This window comes from Protopterus annectens, chromosome 7.part0, assembly GCF_019279795.1.
Source record: "Protopterus annectens isolate FY-2018-M chromosome 7.part0, PAN1.0, whole genome shotgun sequence".
NCBI classification, from domain to species: domain Eukaryota; kingdom Metazoa; phylum Chordata; order Ceratodontiformes; family Protopteridae; genus Protopterus; species Protopterus annectens.
This window is the reverse complement of record NC_056739.1, coordinates 1,510,190,253-1,510,212,017: the sequence shown is the minus strand read 5'-3', so window position 1 is coordinate 1,510,212,017 and position 21,765 is coordinate 1,510,190,253.

Below are 21,765 nucleotides of genomic sequence, written 5' to 3'. Positions count from 1 at the left end.
TAAATAGTGTGAAGAAATAGCCAGGGAATTGTTATGGCTAGGCTTGTATAGGCCCTAGGGCCGATAGCCTAGTACCAAGCTATGATCCTATGAACCTATGTATATGGACAATACATAGTGTGGCATACCATCATATGCACATTAACAGACACATAACAGGCAGACACACATCCAAGAGACCTGGGTCTATCAGTGCTAACTAACTTGTCAGTGTGTCTACTATGTTACAGGTAGCTGCACTTGCACACAGCACATGCATAACTGGGCTGGATTGTGGTATCATTTACCTGTATGGTTGATGGTGACAGTGGTCACCATACAGTGGTACATGGGACATATACCAGTTGCACCATGGTGCAATGACAGTGTACACAGCACCCACATCTCACAGTGGATATTGTACTCAGTGGAACCCATGATGACACTCTGACATACCCACCATCACACATTGCCCACGACTGTGATACCAGCCATTGTACATCCCAACAGTGGTACTACAGGGATATGCATCTAATGCACATGCCATATGCATAGTAGGTTGTTACATTGTCATGCCTCACCTATGGGCAGCAACAAAACTATCCATACTACTGTGAGGCAATGCATATTGTAATAGGAGTATGTGACATCGGAATGCAGTACCCTACAGATATACAGACATGCACACATACAGACACTTGCCAGAACTTAATGGGTATCCCATGTCTGTCGACCCATTTGTACAACACTGTTGTGTTGGTACTGCAAGGCTCATGTAGCCATTAGAAAGAGAAGTGTTACAGGGCACATGTAATGTCTGATACAGCAGCCACATCTTACTATGGCAATGGGTGTTGTGGTGGTTGTGAAGTCCCTCATGGTATTCCCAACTACAGGTGTACTAACACACAGACACTGCTATCCTCAGTAATGCATACATGCACATGTGTCAGTACTGGGGTGCATTGCTGCAGGTGGTCATAGGTGTGTACCTGGCTATTGTCCATGGAGAGATGGGTAGTGTAGGGGATGTGTGTACAGTGGTATCATGCCACCTGCCATGTGCCAGCAGGCAATCTATCGACAGACACCACTGTGTTGACCCTCAGGGTGAGAGTGACATGCATCAGCCAATCCTCTGGGTGCCTTCTGGAAATGGCAACTGAGATGATCCAGTTGACATGTATGCAACATGTACTACAACACATGGTTAGTTTCTGTGATGGAGACCTGTACCCAAGCATGTTCTGTTGACTGTAGTAGTGTAGTGAAGGTACCCATGGCATGTGGTGCGTACAGGGTTTTGTCTCTTATATGTGCCAGTTATAACACAGCTGGGCAGACATGTCAGTGTCAGTCAAGCATAGGTTGCCTGTACGTATCCAAGCTGGATACCTGCCATTTGCACATCTGTACAGGAACTGACAGACATCAGCTTGGGAAGTAACTATGCAGTAGGAAGAATGTGTCAACAGACATACGTCTGACAACAATTTGTATACCATTACTACATGTTCATAGGTTCATAGGTAGGTACTAGGCATTCTGACCGAAGGCATTTATAAGCCTAGCCGGAATGTGTTGACTTTCGCTGCCCCCTTAGATTAGTTCTCTGTGCCTCTGTCCAGCAGAGCCATTGAAGTGATCCCTGGGGTAAACTTTCTGTTTCCCATCGACTCGTCAAGGTTTCTCTTGAAGAGGGTTAGCAAAGAGCTCTGCATAATGTAGATTGGAATCTTGTTCCAGAGCATGGAAAGTCTCTGGGACAGGAATATTTTCCTCCAGCACATCCAGTTTATTGTTGTGGTGAGGGTTAGATTCCTGGAGCGTGTGGCTCAAGGGGATATGGTTTTCTTTAGGTGGAGCATGTCCATCAATTCTGGGTTGGACATGGCCTTGTATGTCAGGCAGAGATCACCTCTGAGAAGGCGGTATGCAACTGAGTACAGCTGGAGTTTCATCAGTCAAGCTGCATAGGGCATCTACTTGAGGCCAGTTATCCTCTTGGTGAGGAAATTCTGTGGTCTTTCCAGTTGTTGCAGGTGTCTTGTAAGGTACATCCCAAATGAAGCATTGTAGTTTGCTTTTGAAAAGTTTTTTATGGTGGTTTCTTTGACCGGGGGTGGTGGCGGAATGTGGATATCCAGAGTGATTAGTTTATGGTCATATCTAACCAGAGAGGGGTTGACCTCCGGTATGGAACACCGGTCAGCCATGTTGGTGATGACCAGGTCCAATATGTTGTCACCTCTGGTGGAGATGTTGACCAGTTGATCCAGGGTGTTTGAGTTTATAAATTCTAGGAAATGTTGGGCAAGGGAGTTCGTACTTGAGTAGTTCTCCCAGTTAATGTTTGGGTAATTGAAATTACCCAATATCAGGTTGTTTGATAGGACCTTTATGTTTCCCAGTATTTCCAGGAATGCGGAGTGGGGGTCCTGGAACATGGTGGGTGATCTGTAGCAAGGTATAATTGAACAGCAGTTTTGCCCATTGTTAGTTGCACGTGGATGATCTCTGAAGCATATGCTGTGCCACTAACCTGGAGGTGTGAGTATCCTTGATGAATAAGGATACTCCCCCACTTTTTGTATTTCGGTCCAGGTTTTGTGGCGGAAATGTATGGTATGAATTGTAGCCTGGTAGTGCTGGGGTGCTCTCTAAAGCCTTAAACCAGGTTTATGTTACTGCACATGTCGATTTTCTCCATACTGAGGAGTGCCTTGAATGCGTGCATTTTGAGGTTTAGACTTCTGGCATTGAGCAGCATTACCCTTAGTTTTTTGTTACTTTTGCCATTTATGGTGGTAAGCCCTCACTGACATGTGCTGTACAGACGGTAGTCTACAGTTGCTTTCCACATGTCAGATCATTATCCAGTAAGGGATATATACTGTGACACAGCTCACACACCAGGAACATGACAGTGAGGGCTCAGAGTTCAGCTATGCCTGCAGGTGTGATTGTTGCCAGTACTACATTTAGCACTCTACTCTTGCCTGGGAAAGTACTGTCAACAGTAGTACCAGCATGGTAAACTACATGCCAGTGTGACAGCATGTAACCTGGGTTACTACCCTTGTATGTAACACATTCACATTGATAACAGTGCTGTACATGTCTTATATACTTGTGTGTCCCAGACATGACACTCACACCCCTTGCTACTGTAATGACAGCACATAGACGCATGTATTGTACATGGCATTACATACACGTATTACAGATGTCATTACCCTGCTATGTTATCAGACTGGGATGTCAATACTGGTTACCAGGGCTGAGCCATGCTTAGCAGGTGTCAGCATTGCTGCAATATAGCAGCTAGCAGATTTGCACGCTGGTAAGCGAAGTCTATACGGTGTAAGCACCCTTATGTTTAACTGTATACTAGCACTGCTTAGCTTCACACAAACCCATCCAAACATGCTTAAAGCTGCCCAAAACTGCATTAACCACTCTGTATCCAACAGCCCTTGTTCTGCCAGGCAACAAAATACACAGCCCTTGAACCCAGCACCCTGTACACTATAGTCACACCAGTTGACCACTACGCTATGACAGCTGTGAAGACAGTTGTTGTTTTTCCAATATATCTGTCGCTACACATATTGAATAGTATTGAACAATTGCTTTGACTTCCACAACTGTGTAGAACTTGTTATTGATATTACTGTTGCATCACATATGCTGCTATATCTAAATATACACATATCAGATACATATGGTGAGATACAGCTGTGAAGGTATACAGAACTGCGATGTTTACACATGACAGGAATATGGATATGTACATATACATATGTAGATATATGTCTACATGTACATACAAATATATATATTCATACATATGTATGTCTATACATCTGTATAGTGCATCATATATATGGCCATTTGTAGGTCTTTCTGTATATATATATATATATATATATATATATATATATATATATATATATATATATATATATATATATATATATGTATATATGCACATCCTATGTGTACAGATATACCAGTTTATGCTGATATATATGTAGATATCTAAAACTATATGTGCATAATATCTAATCAGATATACCTATTTATGTCGATATATATATAGATATCCATAACTATATGTGCATATATATATCTATATATCTGTATATGTGTAGACATATATTGCTGGGTATATGTATATATTTGAGTTTTTGTATGTATATATATATATATATATATATATATATATATATATATATATATATATATTCATATATGTATGTAGATAAGTATATGCATGTGTGTGTGTATATATATATATATATATATATATATATATATATATATATAATATATATATATATATATATATATATATATATATATATATGTGTGTGTGTGTATATCTTTTTTCGGCTGCTCCCATTAGGGATCGCCACAGCAGATCAACTGTTTCCATTTCTTCCTGTCCTCTGAGTCTTGCTCTGTCACACCAACCACCTGCATGTCCTCTCTCACCACATCCATAAACCTTATCTTAGGCCTCCCTCTTTTCCTGTTACCTGGCAGCTTCATCCTTAGCATCTTTTCCCAATATACTCTGCATCCCTCCTTAGCACATGTCCAAACCAATGTAATCTTGCCTCTCTGGCTTTGTCTCCAAACCTTCCAACCTGGGCTGACCCTCTAATATACTTATTCCTAATCTTGTCCATCCTCGTCACACCCAGTGCAAATCTTAACATCTTCAACTCTGCCACGTCAAGCTTTGACTCCTTACTTTTTGTCAATGCCACTGTCTCCAACTCATATAACATAGCTGGTCTCACTACCCTCTTGTAGACCTTCCCTTTCACTCTTACTGGTACTCATCTGTCACAAATCACTCCTGACACTCTTCTCCACCGATTCCATCCTGCCTGTACTCTCTTCTTCACCTCTCTTCCACACTCACCATTACTCTGAACTGTTGATCCCAAGTACTTAAACTCATCCACCTTCACCACCTCTACTCCCTGCATCCTCACCATTCCTCTGTCCTCTCTCTCATTCACACACATATATTCTGTCTTAGTCCTGCTGACCTTCATGTCTCTTCTTTCTAGAGCTTATCTCCACCTCTCCAGGGTCTCCTCCACCTGTTCCTTACTCTCACTACAGATCACAATGTCATCTGCAAACATCATAGTCCACAGGGACTCCTGTCTGATCTTGTCTGTCAACCTGTCCATCACCATTGCAAATAACAAAGGGCTCAGAGCTGATCCTTGATGTAATCCCACCTCAACCTTAAACGCATCCATCACTCCCACCGCAGATCTCACCGCTGTCACACTACCCTCGTACATATCCTGTACCACTCTTACATACTTCTCTGACACTCCCAACTTCTTCATACAATATCACAATTCCACTCTAGGCACCCTGTCATATGCTTTCTCTAAATCCACAAAGACACAATGCAACTCCTAACCTTCTGTGTACTTCTCCATCAACACTCTCAGAGCATCTGTAGTGCTCTTTCCTGGCATGAAACCATACTGCTGATCACTAATCATCACCTCCCTTCTTAACCTAGCTTCCACTACTCTTTCCCATAACTTCATGCTGTGACTGATCAGTTTAATCCCTCTGTAATTACTACAACAATGCAGATCACCCTTATTCTTAAAAATTGGCACCAAAATACTTTTTCTCCATTCGTCAGGCATCCTCTTACTTTCCAAGATTTCCTTATACAATCTAGATAAAAACTCCACTGCCATTTCACCTAAACACCTCCATGCTTCCACAGGTATGTCATCTGGACCAACAGCCTTTCCATTCTTCATCCTCTTCATAGCTATCCTTACTTCCTTCTTGCTGATCCACTGCACTTCATGATTCTTTATCTGCATATCATCCAACCTTCTCTCCCTTATTCTCTTCATTCATCAACCCCTCAAAGTACTCTTGTACTCTTTCCATCTGCTCAACACACTCTCCTTGCTTGTGATATATATCTATATATATATCTATATATATATCTATATATATATATATATATATATATATATGTTTACCATATTCCAGGACATGGAGTGGAGTCCTACCTCAACACCAATAGTCCTAACCTCTTAGTGCAAGGGGATGTCATGTATGTATTGCAGGTATATATGTAGACTGTTGCTACTGTAACAGGGGTTGTCTTAACAGACATGTTGTGTGTGGGAGGTCACATCTGCTTTTGACTTGCACACCATTGGTTACTAACAGACATCCTAAGAACATCATAGTGCAGTACCACTGCTAGCACAGTAATGATCCTGTGGACTACAGCACAGATATGACCAATAATTGTGGACAGTATAGCACTCTGTGGTCAGTCCAGAGGTGTACACAAATCCCCTTCATGCGAGCCATGTGGACCACGCCTCACAATGTGGATGTTAATAGCCATGTACTTGGGTATATCATGTAACTAATGGACTACATATGCCTCACATTTTGCGCATTCACACACGCCAGTCTGTCCTGACACATAATACCTGGTGGTGCAGAGATCACATGGCCACATACTACACAGTAGTTATTGACATACATCTGTACATAATCCCACTGCTTTGTCAGAAATACACAACAGTTATGGTGGCCTGCCAGCAGTATGTCTTGCAAATAACTGGACATAACAGCACACTAGGTAATTAAACTAGGCTGCTAGGCATGTCACAAAGCACTGATCAAACTACAGGCAGACTGCCACAACACTGGACTACATTTTGTATGGGGGGAATACATGTGTACTTGCAAATATAACAGGCTCTACACGCATGTCACAACACAGAGTAACAGACACCTGTGAGAAAGTGCATAACCACAACCAATGTGAACACAGCCACAGCCACATATGGTACACAATCTTAATATGACACTATATGGACTATCTGACAAACACCATCCTCATATGTGCCACTCACACACTAACCCTACATACACTGGGTCACTACTCAGTGTAGCCCAATGCCTGTCTGTGGTATGGGACACGTGTGTGTCTGGCCCTACAGACATGTGAGCCAATAGGGTACCATACACTGGAGCAGCATGTAACATCAGATAGAAAAGGACCAAGAACAATGGCATCTACCACAGTCTGTGCACAGCCCAAGGTAAGTATGCGCAATACACATACTGTCAACAATCACCAAAAGTACACAGACCCAAGTACTGTACACACAACCACAGAATGCCCAAGTTATGTCCTCAGAAACAACCCCTACTATACATAACATGTCTAGCAGTCTGATATCTGACTGGCTTGTTATCAGGTATGATGTCAATAAATAATGGTGTACAGAACATATGCACCTCTCATTGCATGACAGATGTACAAAAGTTGACAGACTTGTGGCTGGAGCTACAAACACTGGGCCAATATTGGCATATTGCTGTGATAACCTCATATATTTACTGTCGTACCAGGGTTTGTTGTGACATATGTCCGATGACTGATATGAAGTCAGTAACTCTCATGGCTTTCACCATGTGCTGACTGCAATCCTCGCACTATGATTCCTCAGTTCTCAGATAGGTGCTCTGTGAGTAACACAAGAAACATAAGGCTCCACACACTGCCCAGTCTGCAGATAACCCTACAGATGGGAGTTTCCTCAAACACATAACACTGTCATGACAGGTATTAAATCATGTAGACCAGCCATATCCACACACACCCTGTTAAACCGACATTACTCCAAATGCAGAAGAGCAACACTTACATTCTGTAGTCATGTCTGGCACATCCCCCTCCTGTCTGTTGGCCTGTTTCCACAGTGTATGTTGTTAGAGGTAAATCCCAATACCATCTGTGATGTTGTTTGCCAAACACCAAATTGAGGTCCTGCTCATAGTGAATAAAAAGGCCCAACACCAACATGACGTTCCTAGATATTGGAGTGTGTTTCCATGCAATTGGCTATGGGAATGTTACCACAGCTGTTCCACATGCAATCAGCTAGAGGGGGACTGCAATTCATGCAGAGGCCTTCAGCTGATCATGAGCATCACTTACAAAACACATGCTGCTGCCTAAGCAAAGCAGGTGTACCTCTCCACATCCACCAGAGAGGGAGTGAGAGAGACAGACAGAGACAAAGTAAGTCAGGGAGGGGGTGGGAAAGTAAAACCTAAGCATATTTGTGTTACACACCGACCAGTACAGGGTTTCAACCCCCTGGCTGAATATGTACTGCTATCACATGTCTATGCATTTATTGCATGCACCACATAGCTTACATGCTGGGGAGATGTCCAAAGGCATATCTGATGGTGAGTGACATCTGCAACAGTGATATAGTAGTGATAAAGTAGGTGTAGTACACATGCCTGTCCACATGAACAGGTGTCAACATCAGCCCAGCCACACTCTCTCAGGGACTCACAGACATTGGCACAGTTGGGAGGTCAGGAATAGACTTCCTAACTAGCTAGTTTGCCACAATACAGTAATGAGCAGGTATCACATGCACCACAGGGGTTATACGGATAATATATGGGCAAAGGGTATGTGAAGGTGTCTGACATCAGACAGCATTATTTAGTAGGCCAATGGGAGTTGTAGTGAATGTGAATGTGTTCAAAAGGATCATACTCCACACACACAGACCCAAGATGAGAATACTGACATGCATGGGTGCATTGCTTCACAGGTGTGTGGTGGTTGCCTCTGCCAAAAGGCTGTACAAGGCTAGGTGAAGAGTATACCTTGGCATCATGCCACATGAAAATGGTCCGCAGTGCGGCTCAGGGGTGTAGTGACTGGATTGGCCCATATAGGTGGGTATTGTATTCACCATCCAGTCACCTGGGTTAATACTGTGTGTGGCCAGTGCTGTGCAGTGCTTGCCATGTATGTGTTATATAATCCATGATATAGACGGTGTTTGGGATGTGCACATGCCCCACATGCATGTTCAGTCACATGTGGAACTGTCCCTGGGGTATCTGGCCCATGGTGTACACATATTGTTATCATCAGATGTGCCAGTCCTGGCTTCATGTGGCGGTAACTGGTAATGGACACCAGGTTGACCGTGCACCTACATTGATAGCATGATACAGGTATTCCCTGGTGTCAGTGGCATCCTTCCATACAAGGCATGTGTTTAAGGCATGGCATGTCCTTTGTGGGTTATATTTGATGACAACACAGTTGTTGCAGGCATCCAGTGGGGAACAAAGTGAAGGTGAACTGTCTGCAATTATGTGCCTATTGAAGTGATGGGACAGAACACCATGCCTTCTGTAGTCCCCTGCAATCATACCATGGTTACTATCTGTGGGCAATATACAGGGTACTACCAATAAAGTGGTTGTTGCCTAGGCAAGTGTGTTTGTGCATGACACATGGGTTGAGAGTGTTCTCTGGGTAATACAAGGGCTGCTAAATTTGTTCGCCAGGCCTTGATGATACATGTTGGGGTATGGATTGGCACCCCAGCCTCTCAGATATTTGACATCTGTTATCCTTGTAAGGTGGACATTGTGACATATAATAGGCCTACCTTATAAGAAATTTGCAAAACCTGCTCCACAATGAGTCCAGTTGTTACACACTCACAGCCACCTCCACTCAGGATACGAATGACAAACACACACACAGGCACACACGCACACACGCACACACACACACACACACACACACACACACACACACACACACTCAGGATATGAATGACACACACACACACACAGACACACAGGATACGAATGGCAAACACACACACACACACACACACACACACACACACACACACACACACACACACACACACACACACACACACACACACACACAGACTCAGGATATGAATGACAACCACACACACACACGCACACACTCAGGATAAGAATGACACACAGACACACACTCAGGATATGAATGGCACACACACACACACACACACACAGCGTGCACACACACACACACACACACACACACACACACACATACTCACACACACTCAGGAGATGAATGACAAACACACACACACACACACACACACACATATGCACTCAGGATATGAATGACACACACTCACACACACACACACACACACACACACACACACACACACACACAATCAGAAGACAAATGACAAACACACACGCACACAGGATACGAATGACAAACACACACACACTTAGGATACAAATAACAAACACACACACACACACTCAGGATATGAATGACACACACACACAGACACACAGGATACGAATCACACACACACACACACACACACACACACACACACACACACACACACACACACACACACACACACACTCAGGATATGAATGACAAACACACAAACACACTCAGGATACGAATGACAAACACACACACACACACCGGATACGAATGACTAACACACACACTCAGGATATGAATGACACACACACACACACACACACACACACACACACACACACACACACACACACACACACTCAGGATACGAATGACAAACACACACACACACACACACACACACACACACATGATACAAATGACACACACACTCGGGATACGAATGACAAACACACACACACATATATACACACACATACACACACATACAGACGCACACACACACACACACACACACACACACACACATACACACACACACACGCACACACACACACACTCAGGATATGAATGACAAATACACACATGCACACACACACACAAACACACACACACACACACACACACATACACACACACACACTCAGGATATGAATGACAAATACACACATATGCACACACACACACACACACACACACACACACACACACACACACACACACACACACACACACACACATGTCATGTCTGAGATTAGAAATGCTACCTAACTAGTTTATCACACTACAGCATTGCACAGTTATAGGACGCGCTATGGAGATTACTAGACTACGTCTTCCGCAAAGGTGTATTTCAAGGTGAATGAAATCTGCAGGCTTGCCAAGGAAGGGCAATAGAGTTTGTGGTGACTGTGAATGGCCTCAAAAGCATTGCTCTCTACACAAACAAACAAACAAACACACAAACATCCACACTTGCCATGTCTGGGAATAGAACTCCTACCTAACTAGTTTATCACACCAAAGCATTAGGCAGTTATAAGACGGGCCATGGAGATTACTGGATTACTCATTCCCCAAAGGTGTATTTCACTGGGAATGACATTAGCAGGCTTTCCAAAGAAGGGCAATGGAGTTGTAGTGACTGTGAATGGCCTCAAAAGCATTAGCCCCTACACAGACAAACACACACAAACATCCACACTTGCCATGTCTGGGAATAGAACTCCGACCAAACTACTATATTTCACTACAGCATTATGCTGTTATAGGAAACACCACAGAGATTCCTGGACTACTCCTTCCCCAAAAGTGTATTTCAAAATGAATGACATTAGCAGGCTTGCCAAAGAAGGGCAATGGAGGTGGTAGTGGCTATGAATGGCCTCAAAAACATTACTCCCTACATAGACAAAAAAATACACAGATGTCCCCACTTGCCATGTCTGGGAATAGAACCCCTTCTGAACTACTATATCACACTACAGCATTACACTGTTATAGGATGCACCATGGAGGTTACTGGATTACTCCTTCCCCAAAAGTGTATTTCAAAATGAATGACATCAACAGGCTTGCCAAAGAAGGGCAGTGGAGGTTGTATTGACTGAATGGTCTCAAAAGCATTGCTCCCTACAAAGGCAAACAAAAACAAACACACAAACATCCACACTTGCCATGTCTGGGAATAGTACTCTTACCTAACTAATTTATCACACTACAGCATTATGCAGTTATAGGATGCATGACAGAGATTACTGGGCTACTCCTTCCACAAAGGTGTATTTCAAAGTGAATGACATCAGCAGGCTTGCCAAAGTAGGGCATTTGAATTGTAGTGAGTTTTGACTAGCCTAAAAACCATTGCTCCTGCACACACACACACACACACACACACACACACACACACACACACACACACACACACACACACACACTTGCCATGTCTGGGATTAGAACTCCTACCTAACTAGTTTATCACACTACAGCATTATACAGTTATAGGACATGCCACAGAGATTAGTGAGCTACTTCTTCCCCAAAGTTGTATTTCAAAGTGAATGACATCAGCAGGCTTGCCAAAGAAAGGCATTTGAATTGTAATGAGTGTGACTAGCCTAAAAAAACACTGATCCCTACACAAGCAAACACACACACACACACACACACACACACACACACACACATACACACACACACACACACACACACACACACACTTGCTACAGCTTGGATTAGAACTCCTACCTAATTAGCTTATCACACTATAGCATTACACAATTATAGGATGTGCCACAGAGATTACTGCGCTACTTCTTCCCCAAAGGTGTATTTCAAAGTAATTGACAACAACAGGCTTGCCAAAGTAAGGCATTTGAATTGTAATGAGTGTGACTAGCCTACAAAGGCATTGATCCCTACACAGACAAATTCACATATACGCACACACACACACACACACACACACACACACACACACACACACACACACACACACACACACAGTTGGCACATCTGAGATTAGAATTCCTACCTAACTAGTTTATCACACTACAGTATTACGCAGTTATAGGATGTGCTACAGAGATTACTGGGCTACTCCTTCCCTAAAGGTATATTTGAAAGTGACTGACATCAGCAGGCTTGCCAAAGTTGGGCATTTGAATTGTAGTGAGTGTGACTATCCTAAAAAGCATTTATCCCTGCACAGACAAATACACAAACACACACACAGTTGCCACATCTGGGATTAAATCTCCTACCTAACTATTTTATCACACGGCAGCATTACGCAGCTATAGGACATGCCACAGAGGTTTACTGGGCTACCCCTTCCCCTAAGGTGTATTTCAAAGTGATTGACATCAGCAGGCTTGCCATAATAGGGCAATGGGGAGGGCAGTGTGTGTGCATGCATCATAACCCATTCATCTAGTGGTAGACACACCACACTCAGGCATACACAGGTTTATATTCTGCAGGTATGTGTATACAACTGCTAGATGACTACTGCCTTGTACAGTCATGTTGCACAGTTAGCACTAGCACCACAGAGTCTATAATGCTGAGGGATTACAGAGGCTAATTTCTATGGTGAGTGACATTTACACATCATGGGACAGGCCTCATGATGGAAGGCTCTTTGTCACTGTCACTCTCTTCCTCACATCTATGTATGTGTACTTTTGGCATATTATAGTGTGTTGTCCTTGGATATATGTGTGCATTCCTATCCAATGTGTGTGCAAAGCATGACTGGTGCATACTGAGGAGTGTATGCACTAACATCTGCAACTGTCATTTATGTATGGTCCACTTTTGTTGCCAGACATGGGCTTCATTTCTTTAAGTGTGTGAGCATGCCCAATATGACCTTTCATTATTTTGTTGTCTGACATTGCCTTCATTTCTCTAAGTGCGGGAAAATGCCCAGTATGCCCTTCTGTATTGAATGTGTGGATCCATTCCAGGTAGATTGTACTCCAGTGCAGACTTTTGTGTTGTACACCTACAGCTAGCAAACTGTTTCTGCAGGATATCTGTAGATCAGTTGACAATATGGGGTCAAACATAATTGTGTCTGTGCTGCTTCTGCTACATGGTCCTGGTGTTAGCAGAGATATTCAGACGTGTAGTGTTATACACTATGATGTTTTATGTCATCAAGTACTGTCAGGTAGACATTTTTGCTTGGAGTGATGTCCTAGGGAACACAGGGTGAATGCAACTGTGTCCAGTATTGTGGTCAAATGCCTACATATTCCTGCAAACTAATGCCATTCTGGAGGGGGAGCTGCAGACACTTGCTGTTGGGTCTGTGTAATTGGTTCAGCACCTTGGTACAGTGGTAGCAGAGGATCCCATACTTGTACATCCATCGAAGTGAGAGTATGGCCTTATCTTGCTGTGGCAATACCTCACAGCTCTACAGATTCAGACAGATTACCCAGAGACAGGGGTCATAAGTCAGGACATTATCCCTGTTGTGGTATACAAGCAGGTTTGTAGCAACTCATTTTTGTGTTTGCAGCCAGGGATAGTATGTGCATACGGCTGTGTTTCAGACTTCGCACATTCCATGCTGGTCATGCTCCCACCCCATCCCTCTATTATTCTTTCCCCTTCCATACATTATGCAAACATTCTCTGATACTTTCCCTATATTTATCATGTCATCACAGCAGTGTCTTGGTGTTAGTCCACAGTTCATGCAGTGGGACATGGAGGACATGTTACTGTGGTTTGTCCACATGGCTTTGCATATGGGTTCTGTGGACTGTGTTATGTTGTTATTTGGGAGTCCATGACATAACATACAATGGCAGTACGGGTGAGACACAGGCCTTTGGCAGAGGACTTTAGGCTATTTTGTAGTGATGCAGGCCAGCTGTAGCAGGCCATTGCAATCTGTCAGACCTACTACCATACAGTATATTCCCCTGGGGTGACAGGGTAGGTGTTCTAGTTGTTCATGCCAATACTTTCTGTCAGTATTGATCAAGTGGTGTGGATGCCGGCAGGGTGTTGCTTACAGCTAGGGACACACATGCATGGGACACCTGCAATGCATACTGCATTCTTTTGCTATTGCCATACAAATGTGGGGGTCTTATTGTACCCATTCCCAACAGCAAGGATAAGACTGGAGAGGTACCTGTGGGTGGTGGTTGGATGAGCTGAGTGCATGTGTGCTATGGACACTACTTGCATCTGACTCACAGATATGCATGGGGCATTCCACTTATGCTGGCTTGTGAGGGACATCAGCTGTTTCTCAATACATCATTCCTATGACCTTTGTGATCTGCGAGTGTTTGGCCAGACAACAATGTTATTCCCTATAATAAGCACAGATAATGTGCTGCAAACCTGTATTACAATTCTAAGGGTGTGTCAATTTAATGCTTACACATTATACACTGTCTGTGTGGGGTACATTCCCCTGTATACTGCTTGTATATCTGGCCCAACAGTCATGCCATGTCCATCTTTCAGATGGTGACACATATTACCTCCATACATTTACAATGGTTTACTGCTAGAACGTGTTATACTGTGGAGCATTGTGTTTGGCACTGCAGTTGTGAGGACTTGGCCCTGTCATCGGCAGTACTGGGCAATGGCCACCAGGACAAACCTCACCATGCATACATACTGACCACTCTCACACAATATGAAACACACACCAACCTAACACACGCATACCTGCATATTGTACAAATGCTAAATCTATCCTGCTACCTTGGCCACCTCAGGTAATCTGTGCTCCACTGGTATTATACCTGCACATTCATGTTACTTCATTTCTGCATTGGATTGGGGGGAGCACACCAGACTGTTACTACATTTCTACATAGGATTGAGGGGGCACACTTGACTGTTTCTACATTTCTGCTTAGGATTGAGGGGCACACATGGCTGTTACAATGTGTCTACATCAGACTGGGGAGCATACCAGACTGTTTCTACATTTCTACATAGGATTGAGGGGGCGCACTTGACTGTTTCTACATTTCTACTTAGGATTGGGGGGCACACCTGACTGTTTCTACATAGGATTGGGGGGCACACATGGCTGTTACAATGTGTCTACATTGGATTGAGGGCACACCAGGCTGTTACTACATGTCTACATAGGATTGGGGGGAACATCTGACACTTGTACACATTTGCTATGACTGTACTGGTATGTCAGATACTCCATTTCATTCTGTATTCTAACCTATCATGCTGACTAGAGGCATATCAGTGTACTACAGACTTAGGTGTGATTGACCTACACATAACTTTCTGACTTCTTATCCTTCAGAACAAACATCCCACTGCCTGACTTGATGTAGTCTGTCTCTGTAGGCCTGGGGGAAGGTTACCTATAGCCATCATTCAGAGGCCTTAGCACAGCCTTTGTTTGTGTTTGTCTACACCTGTCCTGCTGGCTGAGACTGTGGTTGGGTATGGGAGCCTCCCCGACTGACATCTGTGTGTCATATGGACACACATGTGGCCCAGTGCATTTCCTGCAGTGGGTTTTATCACCATGTGTAGTACTGGCTACTATGGTGACACCAGTATTTGTTACAGATCTCATGCTGCCACTATAGGTGTCTACTATCTGCTGGCATCTCATTCAGCTACCAGACTCCCTTACATGCTCACATCCATACCATAGATACAAGTAACAACACATACCACTCCATTCGGCAATTGGTAAGAAGAGTGACTTACCTTGTGGCTGTGCATTGAGGATGGTGCTGGAGGGCTGCCTATGTCAGATGCACATAGTACACTCTCTATACATGGTTGAGCACAGGTAGTGTCATGTTTGGCATCCCTTTTACTGTATGTGTGAGTCAGACAGAGGTGTCATTCCCTGGGTCCCTGCTGTGTCAGTGTATGTGCTATGCGTTGCCTCTTTGCCATGGTCAGGGCATACTGGGCATGCCTCCTTCTGCCTACTGGGGCAGGCTCAGGTTGTTCCTCCTCTGAGTCACTCTTTGCCTGTGCAGGTCTTGGCAATGGTGGCGGGCTGTGTGGCCCTGCCCCATGCTGTTCCTGCTGCATCTGTTTCCGCAGGATCATGTTGTGTAGCATGGCACATACAATGACAGTGTGTGTACATGTAGCTGGTGAGTACTGCAACACTCCACTGGATGTGTCCAGGCACCGGAACCATGACTTGAGCATCCCGAACACATGCTCTATTATAATTCTGGTCTGTTTGCGTGCCTCATTATGGAGTTTTTGTTTGGGTGTGTGCGCATTTCTGATGAGTGTCATCAGCCATGGCTCCAGTGCGTAACCAGCATCTCCCACTAGGTGACCGTAAGGGATGTCCCCATTGGCAAATATTTGGTGCAGCTGCATCAGATGCCAGATGTAGGAATCGTGATAGCTTCCAGGGCAGCCAGCACACACATTCATTATAATGCCCTGGGCATCGCAAATGACCTGACAGTTGATGGAGGGGAAGCCCTTGCAGTTGATGTAGACCCTATCCCGCTCACTGGGTGGTGCTTTGATGCATGTGTGCATGCAGTCTATAGCACCCACTACCTCAGCATGTTCTTCTATTTGGTGGAAGAGACGCATATTGCTGGTCACTGGTGTTGGGGAAATATACGTGCTCACTGGCATGTGCTGACATGGCATCCAAGAACTGGTGTAGTACCCTTGATGCTGATGCCTGTGAGATCCACATGATATCCCCAATTGACCTTTGGAAGATACCTGTGGCTAGTATTCCTAGGCCTACACATACCTTGGTATCCACTGGGATGGGTTCCCCTCTGTTAGTTCTGTGTGTCTGGCATGGCTGGCACAGCTCAACAGTTTGTTGTAGGAGGTCCCTGTCCACCCTATAGTGCTCCACTATCTCCAGCTCATGTAGCCCCTGGTAGGTTACCCTGGGTCTGTACACTCTTCTCCATCTCCTCACTGTGGGTTGGTTGACAACATTCTCATCCTCACCACCCTCAGCCTCTTCCACATATTGATATATGATAGCTACTGCAGCCCATATCATTTTGTTGTTTTTGTTTGTTAAAATGTCCCTGCTTGTATACACTGGTTGTGTACAGTATAGGTTCATAGGTTCATAGGTTCATACTAGGCTATCTGCCCTGGGGAAATTATAAGCCTAGCCTGATTCTGTATGGCTTACGCCACCCCTTTATTTGAGTATACTGTGCCCTTTTTAAGGTTTAGTATAGGTTCATAGGTTCATACTAATTTGGGAAAAACAGAGGGAAAGGTGTTTGCATAGCTTGTATTAGTGTTCTGGGCTGACCTGGGCTGCTGCCTATGTAGTTGGCTGATTCTGATACATTTCACCTGCCAGCTATGCTAATTCTCCTTGATTACCTTCCTACTACTGTTTTCCCTTCCCATTGCCTTCCTGTTTAAGCCCAGTGGTGCACCGCACAAGCACAGTGCTCAAATGTGCACAGAGCTGCTATTTCCTGGTTTACTTTTTATTTGCTTAAAAACCTGGTGCGCGGCGTGCACACCCACTTAGGCAATGTAAAGAATACTAGGCAGCATCAGACTCACCCCCTTGTTTAGCTCTGCTAAGCTAAGGGCAAACCTGAGCCACAGGGCTCCAATCCGCATACAGTATGCCTGACACCTCCTCCCATGATGTCAGCTAACTCCTAGGCTTGCAGCAAGCTATTTCTGCACTTACACTGTTGGGTGCTGACTAGCATTGAGGGTAATCTGGGATTCAGTATCATTCCCCTCATTTACATAGGATTGATTGCTAATGCATAGTTACAGGTCCCATACTGAGCCCCCCCCCCATAGCAACCACTATTCACTGGCCATTTTGACTTCTGCCTGCTAATGATTATAATGGCAAAATAGCAATTTTGGTTAGAATGCTTATTTCAGGTTATTTTTTTATATTTTTGGCCCGATCCCGTTTGCGCGCCACTGCCCTATGCTTAAACAACCGAAATCGGCTAAAAAAAAGTTATTATTTTTTTTAACTGTTGTCAATGCCAATAGCCATATATTTGGCCATTGGCATGCTTTATATGTTATACACACCCTTTATTTGGAGATGTCAAGGCTCCGTTTTGTAGTTTGCAGAAATGTACTCGGTTACTAACCGAGTACATTTCTGCAGATTACACTAGTCCTGCACGGCTGGCTGCCAGCTTCCTGGATCACAAATTCCCCTCATTTGCATGCTTTTCACCTGCAAATGGGGTAATTTGCATCGAGGAGCTGTGTCCATGCAGAAATAGTGCAGGAGCGCTCGTGCTCATCCCTGCAGCTTATTCCTGGATCGCACAATGGACATATTGCCTCCTGGAGCTCCTGCACTATTCCTGCACACTGTTCAGGGCTTGCTGAATCCAGGAGTTTGATTATTCTAGCAGTAAAAACAATACTATACAGAATATGCTGTATTTGAACCGAAGACCATGTGTATGGCAGTCCTACACTTAATCCTATTGCCACAACAATGTTGAGGAAACAGTTGTCTACGTTGCACTTCATTGCTGTACAGTGCAATCTCAAAGCAGTAAAACAAAGGTTGCACATTCTGTATTAGAATGCAGTACCATCTGTACTCCAGGGTTGGTGTTCACAATGGCTAAGTGCATTAATTGAATGTATCCAATTTCTACTTTTGGCTGTCTGCTTCCTAGGTGGTCAGCTGCACTTTGAGTAAACCATGTAAACACATCCATTCCCTGCTTCCACTGCTTGAGCTATGAGGCGCACAATGCAAAAATGTGCAATTAAAATGAAAGGAATAAGCAAAAACAATCATAGTAATGGACACGTATAAGTAAAATAAGTGTCTGCTGTCATGTGTTAAGGTATTTTCTGTACAAATCCACCACTATTTACTTCATTACTGCACCAAGTTAAGAAATATAATGATATGCCATAATATTATTAAAGAATACATTCTAGGTTCAGGACTTACCTTCCAAATGCAGCAGTTGACACAATTTTATTTCAGGCCTAGAATTTCATTGTCTCTACTCCCATGGTATTGACGTATACAAGAAAAAACTGAATATAGGCAACATGGATGCTTTATAGCTTGTTGAATAGCTCCACCATACTGAAAAATCACTTGTTTATGCTATAATTAGTACCTATGAAAAACATTTGCTTTACTGAATGCATCATCTCTGTTGGTGGTCATTAGTTTTGGTGGTCATTAGTGTGAAATGTGCACATTTGCACTGCTACACACACCGATGCTGAAATAAGGTAAAAGCAGGTGATTTTACAATTACTTTTCTCCATCCCTGTAATACCATACAAACATGCAGCTGAAAAAGTGAAGGAAAGGTTGCAGACCCTGTACTAGAACCAAGGACTTTTTATACAGTAGGCCTATACATACACATGCTGCCACAGGGATGGTTATATGACAAGCACTGAGAAACCTACCATTCATTTCTTCATTTCCAGTGGCTGATCTAAGTCCTGCACCTCACAAATAAGAAAAGAAATTAAGAAATAAATTTGAACTTAAAGCAGACAGAGATGCTACATTTTAACAAACAATAAAGAAGATGAAACAGAACTTGTGAATTGTGCACTGCTTTCATGCACTTTTACACTTTACAGACCTACATGTACACCTCTGTAATTGTAACCCAACACCCCCCATGTCAACGTTCACTGTTGCCATGCATTCAACATAAACACTGTGGAAGTACCTACATGGAGTGAACATCTCTGCACAGTTACAATATTTTGAGATTTAGCCATTCTAATGAGTTTGGACCTCATCTGCATCTTCATCGTGCTGACAGCTCTGAATCTACGTGGTTGATAACCATGTAGACAGGGAAACTGAATAGGAGCCCACTGTTGTACATTTAAGGCAAGGTATTACTGCGGTGTATATCTGCACAGAGGAATGTAGGTTTTGACTAGTATGTTTCATGGGGTTTACACATTTAGATGTCTACATTAGTTACGAGTACATTGTTCATTTGGGGGTGAGGGTGCAAAGCTGCATTTATGTCATGATACATAAAAAGGAATTGTTGCTATTGTTAATCTAATTTTCTACCATCCACCATGTCTAATAATCTCAAAATGTGTGTGTGGAGTTACATGTTATGGTCTGTTCTGTCCAAAATATGTATTTTTACTTGCTCTTGTTTCTGTGTAGACTTCTTTCCTTGGTTGTATTTGGAAAACTTTCGAATACATGGCCAACATGAGCACAGAGTCTACACAGTTGCTTTACAGTTTGTAGAATCGCTCCACCCTGTAGATTTGCTTTATTAGCATACAAATCAGCTACTTATGTTGTAATTTGCATGCCACAGAAGTTTCCAGGTTTGCAGATGAGTGCATGCCTCTACGTGGAATTTACAGACTCTAAAACTCTTTGCAGCCATGTGCGTATCTCACAATGACATGCACATGGTCAAAAAAGATTGTGTACGCTTTATTGAATCTCCTTGAATGAATTGCACTAGGCAGCAAATTTGTTCAGTTATTTTTTGTTGAATACAGAGAGAGAGAGAGAGAGAGAGAGAGAGAGACTGTGCTAAGATGATAATAGTAGCAGCATATGTTAGCAGCTGTTCACACAGCCAGCATCATTGATAGTGCTTGCCATATCCCAGTGCACCACCCAAATATTTATTTTAATGATGATACTTATAAGTGGTGGCTATATTATACTGAAAGAGAAGAAGGATGCTGTCATATTTAGTTTAGGACAAAGTCTTTCTTACTGTGTTCTTACTGTCCACTAATTAAAATAGCAAAATGATAATGATTTATAGTATATCTCACAGTGCTAAGAGACACAACAGCATATGATGCATGTTTTCCTGACCCACAAGCATCAGATTGTTGCTACAGACATCTAAATATAACCAAATGCCAGGCTAAATGAAACAATCAAAATGTGATGTATTATTTTTTCTTTTCATTCTCAATGTTCATCTGCAGTGATTTGTTCTCATAACTAGGAATGTAAGGCTCTGTCTTTTGGAATATCAAAGGACTAGGAATGTCTTTGAAATGTGTTGAATCTCCTGACAAGCTGGATCCATTTGTTAATTCATCAAATAAAGATGAAAGACAAATGGGATGTAATTGCTACAATGACTATAATGACTTATCACTAAGACATCAGGGGCATTCAGAATGCAAGAAATGCAGATGTGAAGGGGAACCATCTAGTC